This window comes from Equus caballus, chromosome 31, assembly GCF_041296265.1.
Source record: "Equus caballus isolate H_3958 breed thoroughbred chromosome 31, TB-T2T, whole genome shotgun sequence".
Lineage (NCBI taxonomy): Eukaryota > Metazoa > Chordata > Mammalia > Perissodactyla > Equidae > Equus > Equus caballus.
Genome location: NC_091714.1, coordinates 21,018,891 through 21,028,410, shown reverse-complemented (window position 1 = coordinate 21,028,410; position 9,520 = coordinate 21,018,891). Strand labels below are relative to the sequence as shown.

The following is a 9,520-nucleotide window of genomic DNA, read 5'->3' as shown; positions in this document are numbered from 1 at the left end:
GGAAGAGTTTCCTGCTGGCAGAGCAGAGACAAACTTCTCTCTGAATGCTGGGCAGAGTTTTCTTTAGCCGGCTTTTCACTGAGGGTACACATTTTCAGGTTTCTGCTGTATGCAGCTGTGCCAACTCCCTGCTTCTCTGGAACCCAAAATCTTAAGTTTCATCACTGTCTCAGTGTTAGAGCCAACAGCCTTAGGACCAATTTCCGAGTCTAAGAGTCCTCGTCCTCAACCCATCTTAATCCCATCTGAGCTTGCATTCTCTTCTTCATTGCTGGCCCATGGAGACTTTCCTCTCTTGCAAGACTTCTCACTACTACTTCCACCTGTATGTCTTTCTGCTGCCTTCCAACGTCACCCAGAAGGCCTTATTCCTTTTCCATGTAACTAACAGTCCTTTATATATTTGTAGATGGTTATATTATTTTATTTCCTTTCCATAGATTTAACGTTCACAATTAGTATACACAGATTGTGGTCCGTGTACCTTAACTTTTCAATTTACCTTCAAATCACAGGCCCAAAGCCTAACGCCTGACACTGGACTATCTGCTCCTTTGTGCTGAATGCTATTCTTCTGTTAATGCAATCTGTGATTGTACTGGTCCATGTGGACAGTCCTGGAATCTGTTGACCCAGGTTAAGCTTAGTCAAAGAAAGCTCTTCTGCGTGCTGCGGTAATATCAGGTAGAACTGAAGTTTAATTCTGTTGGCTGGTTTCAGCCAATTTAAAGAGATTGAAGTTATATGTGAATTACATTGATTTTTGGAGGAATCAGTGCTTTCTGTTATCTATTTAAAGTATTGTGGTTGGACTATGGAGAAACGGAAATACAAGTGAAATCTGTGAAATTAATTCAAAGACTCCATAATTTACCAAGTACAAAAACACAAAACTTGACTGAAATGTGTTGAACATGTGGCCGACGTGGCCTTTTCGCTTTTATCGGCTCACTTTATAGATTTTTCACAAAGGTCAGTGTTTTGTATTTTCCATTTTGGTTCTTCTTTTTAATTTTCTCCTTGTCATTGGCCTTATGACTACATATTTAATTTAACATACAAGATATTCAACCTACTTTTTTTCTGTAGATTTTTCCTCCTGCCAATGAAAATTTAACTCTGCAGAACACTTGGAGATAAATTTGGTTTAATTCAGCAGGTTGTTTCCATTTTTAAAAGAATAGGCGGTGCATTTACTGCCATCTGGTGGAGCATTTTGGGGGCAAGAGAAATAGCAACTAGATTAGTTAAAACATTAAAAATACCTAATGAGGTAAAATTGCTTCATTGGATCAGTGTACTCGTTTAACTGGAGCCTTATAAACTAACCCAGGCCCACAGGAGACTTAAGTTAATCTGAGCTAAAGAAAAAAGTGGCATTCAACCATATTCTCTTCTTCTAGTTATTTTATTGTTCCAACATGTGGGACAATACTTACGATTATAATTCAAATTTGGTTGCTTAGACACGGAGGCAAAAAAAGTCAGGAAAATCTAACCCAAAAAGTTTCTAGCTTAGATTTTCTTAATTTTTGACTCTATGTATTAATGATTGTGTGTTTGCATTCCTTAGTGGATTAGCTTCATTCGGCTTTTTTTTTTTTTTTTTTTTTAACTCTCATGTGAGTTTTATAGGTTGGACTATTTAACATCCCAACAAATCAAATTCAGGTAAATTTTATCTTAGTGCTCCCTCACCCTAGATGCCCTTTCTTTCCAAGTATTTTTCATTATTCCTCTCCTTTGTTTGTGATTAAAGAGTGAAGAATCTGGTCCTGATTTTGTCATCTTCCTGCTAAACATCTCAGGCATCACATCTGTAGAGTGACGGGGATTGACTTGTTTATATTAAATGAGCTCTTACAGTTCTGAGACTCTGTCAAGTCATGAACAAATTAGGTTAAATTGATGTGACCAGTTAAATCCAATGGGGGTGTTAGTGTTTTCCTCGGGGCACTCAGAGTAGAATTGCCTGGACTTCAGCACCAGACTGACCGTGTGGTCACGCCATCCCTTAAGTCGTACCACATGGGCGACTGCCTGGTTTATTATTCAAAATTTATGCCACATTTATTGTTTCTTTTGTTTATCAACATAAGAGTTTGTGTCAGGTTTGAGGGACACCATTATATAGAGATAAGCAAACAACATTAGGAAAGAGAGACAAATAAATGATTCCAATATACCTCAGTGGTTCATCAACTTTAATGTCCACAAAAATCACCTGGGTACTTGATAAAATTGAAGACTGCTGGGCTCCACTCCCACAGGTAATTCAATAGATCTGGGTTAAAACTGTAAACCTGAAGGTCTCAAAGCACTTCAGGTGGTCCTGATGCAAGGGTAGGCACATCAGAAGAAAACCCGAGATGGGGATGGATGTGATGAAAAAGGTAACCACAAAAAATAAAGGAACACATAGAAGGAGGGTTTGACTCAATTAGAAGGATTCAGGGAGGCTGATTCAGAGTAAAGCAAGAGAAGAATGAATCCAGGAAGAGGTTTAAAATCCCAATCAAGGGAATGAGAATTCCAGGTGTGAGAACTTGGCACTTTGAGAGGATAGCAAGAATTCCAGTATTTTTGAAAGGTACAATTTGGGGATAAAACTGACCACATGTTTTGAAGCAAAGTAAGTGTCAGTACATTTCAACGAACTAGTCTAATTTGGACAAAGCGTTCTGATCACAATGCAACTTATTTAGAAATCAGTAACTTATTTTACAACTGCAGATGCCTGGAAATGTAAAATCCAGTTGTTTAAATAATTCATAGGTCAAGGAAGAAATTGTAGGAAAAATAAAAAACAAACTGAAATATAATAAAAATGCTACACATTGTAACTAATGGGAAATAGCTAAAATAGCATTGAGAGGAAAACTTAGAGCCTTAAAATATGCATTAAACAGCAGAAAGCTTGAAAATTAAAGTGGAAGGAAGCAAATAAGTAAAATATAAGTTACTGAAAGTAGAATCCAAGTACAGGAGAACAAGGACAGGATTATAGTATCAATTTACAACGTTTTTGGTAATTAAAAAAGACGTGCATGCATACGTGCACATACTTTTGACCTACGCATTATGTAAACACGTGAGTTTTTAATTATTTGACCTTTGAATTGAGCCTATGAGTTGTTCAAACTTGTAGGTTTTAAATTTCCAGACATATAAAGTTTTAAAAGTTAGGTTTCTAGTTATTATGGATTTCTAAATCCAGGTCGAGAGTGGTGCACCTCTGTAATCCACTGTGATGTGATTCCGGCCGTAACCAAGAAATATATACATCTTTTTCGAAATGCGTTTTCACAACATCAGTTACCACACAAATGAGCACATTCTGAAGCCATAGAGCTCAGTGTGATGCACGAGATGACTCCTTCCACTCTTCCCACCTGCTGATCAGAGAGAGTGCATTACTCTCAGGGCGCTGAGCCCCAATCCTACACGTGTGGATCATGCACGTATCCCTCTTCAGTGCACGTCAATAAGGTAAAGGAAAACGCTTATTTCCAAAGTAGCTATTCACAAACAAATGAATGAAAGTGTTATTTTTGCATAAATCTTCAGCTGAGTGATCATCACGATACCATTTTTATTTACAATAGCAATTATAAAAACAAACAAGTTCTTATAATGAATACAATTGAGAGAGAGAGTGCCGAGCCTAAAGTATTCTTGAATACCCAGGGTTATGCCATTGCAGTAGACCTTATCTTTATAAAATCTTGCCCCTAACACAGTGACACATGAAGTAAAATATCTGCAGCAATTTTTGGTTCATAAACATGTTGTATGAGGCTGGAATTATAATGAAAAATGGTGTTAATAATCCTGGACACTTCACCTGCCCCTCCCTTTTTGCTGCCTGCTCTTAGGAACCTTGCTGACACTGCAGGTGTTGGGAGTTTTGCAGAATTTTTGAGCAAGGCAGGAAGCCTTGAGAAACTGGCTTTAAGGGCTTGGAGAAGGTGACTATGGAGAAAAGGATTAGCACAGTAGGTCTGATGTTGCTATTCTTAGAAAGGCATGCTTGAAAAATGGAGCCCTGACTGGTGTTTCGTAATTTGGCTGATAAACAGTTTTCAACAGTGATATAAAACTTCCCTAAATGAGAAGAGTAGCTCACAGCACTTAAACTATTTCTGCAAACAATATGATTTATGCTGAACACCTGCTTTCCTTACAGGACTTTGGAATTTTGGTGCATGGTACACAGAGGGTGCCTATGCTACCACATTCCAAGAAAAACCTTGGGCACTGAGTCTTTAATGAGTTTCCCTGGTAGACAAGAGGCTGTCACAATTCAAAGCAGGTGGAACTAGGTGTGTCCTGTGTGACTCCAGTTGTGGAAGCTTGAACCTGGTTTCATCTGGGCTCTGCCCATCTACCTTTTCCCTTTGCTGATTTTCCTTTGTAGCTTTTCAATACAATAAATCACAGCCCTGAGCAGGACTGTATGCTGAGTCCTATTAGTCCTCCAAACAAATCATCCAACCTGAGGGTGGTCTTGATGACCCTCAACACAGGGACACTCAGGAATAGATGCCCAGGAAAGACTGGCCTGCCATGTTCCCTATATATACTGCTCAAAAGTGGAATAATACAAAGGAAAAAGAGGCAAACATTTGAGCAATGTGATGTGTATCTGGATTAATAAACATCCTTTAAAACTGTAAAAGTGTCTTCTAAAAGTACCAAGTTACATACCTATAAAAGTGCATCTGTTACATACTACATGAGCAATAACGCTAACACCCAGTATCCTTCTAACACTTATTCTAGGCACAGTCCTGAATTCTTCACATGGATTGTTATTCAGTCCTTACATTGCCTTATAACAGTACCTGTAATTATTGCTACTTTATAAATAGAGACTGAGGCTCAGCATGATTAAGTGCCTTGCCCTGGTCACGCATCTAGTGAGCAGCAGAGTCAGGATGTGGACACAGGAAGTCTGACTCCAGCGGCTACCCTCGTAACCACCATTCTTCACTGCCATCCTACACTTGCTCCAGATTAGTTTTTTCCAATTTCCTCAGAAGGAAGGGGAATTTTGATTGGAGGAAGGAGGGATGGGTAATTTTGGAATGTAGCACCATTGGTTCCTGGCTCCACTAGATTCTGTCATACTGTGATTCTAGCTATATTGAAAAAAAAAATTCATACACTGCACTGAAGATACAAGAAAAGGGTACTGGAGCTCTGCTGGCCCAGAGGCCTGAAAGAAAGGCCTGGAAATGTAAGAGAGATGAGGAAATGAATTAGGAAAGTGGCATAGGTAAACTTCATCTACCTTTAACAACGTACCTGGAGCCCAGTAGTCTTCCTAAAGGAAGAGGAAAGAGCTTGGACTTTGGAAATCTAAGGAAGCTAGAATTGTAAGGCAGGGGACCAGAGAGGAAGAATATATATCTAGATATTCATTCACTTTATATATATATATATATATATATATATATATATATATATATATGTATATAATATACAGTCTCTTGTCGCTTAATGACAGGGACGCATTCTGAGAAATGCGTTGTTAGGCAATGTGTGAACATTAGGTGTTTCATCATTGTGAGAACTTCCTACAGTGCACTTACACAAACCTAGATGGTATAGCCTACTACACACCTAGGCTATATGGTGCTAGTCTTATGGGACCACCATTGTATGTATGGTTCATTGTTGATCAAAATGTCATCATGCAGTGCATGACTGTATATCTCTCTAGAGGTCCGAAACAGGGTCTTCTTCTCAAATCTCTATTGGAATAATGATCTAGGTTTGCATGTAAGGAAACTCCCTGAGTCAGGGGAAAGAGTCACAGAAAGGAGCAGGCGGAACAATCCCCAGAACTCACACAGGGTCGGGGACAGTTGCCGTTTCCCACAGCCAGAGCAGAAAAATATCTTCATATGCAGGGCATTGGGTAGAGTCCTTAGGAAGTTACTGTCTCAGTAGTGGACCAAATTAGCCCAAAATTACCCCAAGCAGAAGAATCAGGAAGAAATCACCACAAGGTACATCATCATAAAACTGCTGAAATCAGTGGTAAAGAGAAACTGTTGAAATCAGCCAGGGAAAACAAAGACATGTTAAGTGTAGACGAGTGACAGCTAGCTTGTCGTGAGAAAGCACTCGAGCCAGAAGAAAATCATGGAACATCTTTAAAGAACTGGAACGAAAGAGAAAAGTCAACCTAGGATTCTATATCCAGCCAACATATATTTTAAAAATAAAATAAAAGTAAAGATTTTTTCAGACATAAAAAAGGCTAGGAAAATTTATTACCATCAGAATTTCACTATGAAAAAATGTTAAAGTAAATCTTTCAGGAGGAAGAAGAATATTACCAGAAATTTGGATCTGCACAAAGAAATGAAGAGCATTGAAAATCATAAACATATGGAAAAATTTTAAAACTTTAAAAAATATTTTAAAGACATTTAAAAGACAAAACAGTTTTAAAAGCAAAAATAGCGGTGTATTTTGGGGTCTACAACATATGTAAAAGTAAAATCATGACAAAATAGCACAAAGGCTGGAAGCAGGGAAATGGAACTACACTGTTATAAGTTCTTATATTAGACATGAAGTTGTATAATAGTACTTGAATGTAGAAGTTAAAGATTGTATTGCAAACTTTAGAGCTACCATTAAAAAACCCAAAAAGAGGTTTAGCTAATAAGCCAACAATGGAGATAAAGTGGAATAATCAAAAACACCCAATTAATATCAAAATGGCAGGAAAAGAGGACAAAACAAAGATTAAGTATGACAAGTAGAAAACAAATAGCCAGAGGGTAAATTCAAGCCCTACTCTAGCAACAATTGCATTTAAAATTAACAGTATAATTAAAAGGCAGAGATTGTCAGATTGATGGAAAAGCAGGACCCAATTAGATGCTATCTAGAAAAACCCAATTTAAATATAAAGGAACAGATAGTTTTAATGTAAAAAGATGAAAAATTAGATACCATAAAATACAAATCAAAAAAAAGCTAGAGTCATTATATTAGTATCAAATAAAGTGGCTTTTGAAACAAGGAATATTTCCAAGAATAAAGAAGTTCTTTCATACTGATAAACATGTCAAATTAATAAGATATAATAACCTTAACTGCATATCCACTTAACAATGAGCTTCAAAGTACATGAAACAAAAACCAATAGAAAAAAAGAGAAAGAAATCCACAATTATATTTGGGTACATTAGCATGCTTTTCTCAATAACTGATAAAAGAAGACAGAAAATCAATAGGAACCCACTAGTCTTGAACGCTATCAACTTATTTAACCCAATTGACATTTACAGAACACTTTGCCCAAAACAGCAGAATGCACATTCTTTTCAAGTTCACATGGAATAGTTACAAAGATAGACCATATTCTGAGACATGAAACAAGTCTTAAGAAATTTTAAAAAATTGAAATGTTAGATAGTATGTTCTCTGACCACAACAGAATTAAATGGAAAAACTTCAACATCAGAAACATATCTGGAAAATCCCTGGATATTTGCGAATTAAATAACACATTTTTAAATAAAGCATAGATCAAAGAAAAAGTTTACATGGGGGGAATAGAAAATATTTTGAACTAAATAAAAATGAAACCACCATATAATAAAATTTGTGAGATGCAGCCAAAGCAATGGTTAGAGGAAAGATCATGTCAATAAATGCTTATATTGGCAAGACCTCAATCAGTGATATAAATTTCTATGTTAAGAAACTTTAAAAAGAAGAGAAAGTTAGGGGCAGGCCCTGTGGCATAGGGTTAAGCTCATGCACTCCACTTTGGTGGCCCAGGGTTCGCAGGTTTGGATCCTGGGCATGGACCTAGCACCACTCATCAAGCCACGCTGTGGTGGCATCCCACATAAAACAGAATAGGATTGGCACAGATGTTAGCTCAGCAACAATCTTCTTTAAGCAAAAAGGGGAAGATTGGTAACAGATGTTAGCTCAGGGCCAATTCTTCACACACACAAAAATAAAATAAAAGAGGAGAAAAGAAGAGACAGTTAATCCCAAAGTAAGCAAAAAGAAGGAAATAATAAATATGAGGAGTATTCACTGAAATAGAAAATACAAGAACAGTATAGAATATCAAAATAAAAAACTGGTTATTTGAAAGATCAATAAAATTGAAAAAGCTGTGGTAAGACTGATGAAGAAATAAGAGAAGACATAGGTTACCAACAACAGGACTGAGTGACAAGACATCACTGTAGGTCATGCACACGTTGCAAAATTAATCAGGGAATAAAATGAATTTATGGCCATAAATTTCTAACTTATGTAAAATAGGCAAGATTCTTGTAAGCAGTAAATGACAAAAGTTACTTGTGATTCTAACAAACATTGAAAGGAGAAATAAAAACAATTCTACATGATTTTTAGGATTAAGTCTTGAAATCAGGTAGTGTAAGACCTCCAACTTTGTGTTTCTTTTTAAAAATTATGTTTCTTGGTGTCTATTCCCAGTTGTTTCTATTTCCATGTAAGGTTTAGAATCTGCTTTCTGAAAACAGAAGACTCCTCCCAAATCATTCTCTGGGACCAGCGTTACCCTGATGTCAAAGACAAAGATGATGCAATAAAAAGACTACTGATCAACATTTCTCACAAATGTAGATGCAAAGAATTCTTTACAAAAGTTTAGCAAACCAAATTCAGCAATATATAAAAAGGAGGATAAATCATACCCAAGGGGATATAGTTCAGTAACACAAAATTGGTTTAACATTTGAAAAACAATCATTGTAGATTGTTTCTCAGCCTTTTAGTGAAGAGCAAGTGTAGTATCTCTTCTTATCAGTTTAATATCTGACATACCCTCTAACCAGAAGAAAACAAAGAAAGGAAAAGGAAATCAATTATTGTAATTCACCACGTTAACAGACTAGAAAGTAGAAACCATATGAGCATCTCAATAGATGCAGAAAATAATTTGACAAAATTCAGCACCATTTAAAGAAAAGACTCTCAGCAAATCTAGGAAAAGAGCGAAAATTCTTCAATGTGACAAAGGGCACCTACAAAAAACCTAAAGCTAACATCATACTTCATGGAAACTTTACACGGAAACGCAAACAACTGCTAATAGTCCAAACAATTTTTAAAAACCTACAAAATCAGAGGACTTACACTACCTGGTTCCAAGACTTAACCCTAAAGCTATAGTAATCAAGATGGGATAAAAACAGATAGATACATCAATGGAACGGGATGACGTGTCTGTATAGATCTAATTGATTTCCAAGAAAAGTGTCAATTGATTTTCAACAGCTTCCAAGGTCATTCAAAGAAGGAAAAGATCTTTTCAGTAAATGATGTGGAAACAATCAGACAGCTATGTATACAAAACAAAAGAGAGAGAGAAAGAGAGAGAGAGAAAAAAATTGAAGCTTGCCCTTGGTTCTTACCTTATACCATCTACAAAAATTAATACAAAATTGATCATAGACTTAAACAAAAGAGCTAAACCTGTAAAACATCTAGAAGAAAACATAGGAAAAAT

At 36.5% G+C, this 9,520-nt stretch overlaps 1 pseudogene; it reads left to right on the top strand.

The window, feature by feature from the left end:
• The first annotated feature begins 8,766 nt into the window (after positions 1-8,766).
• Positions 8,767-8,895, top strand: LOC111771435 (U2 spliceosomal RNA; annotated as a pseudogene).
• The last annotated feature ends 625 nt before the right edge of the window (positions 8,896-9,520 follow it).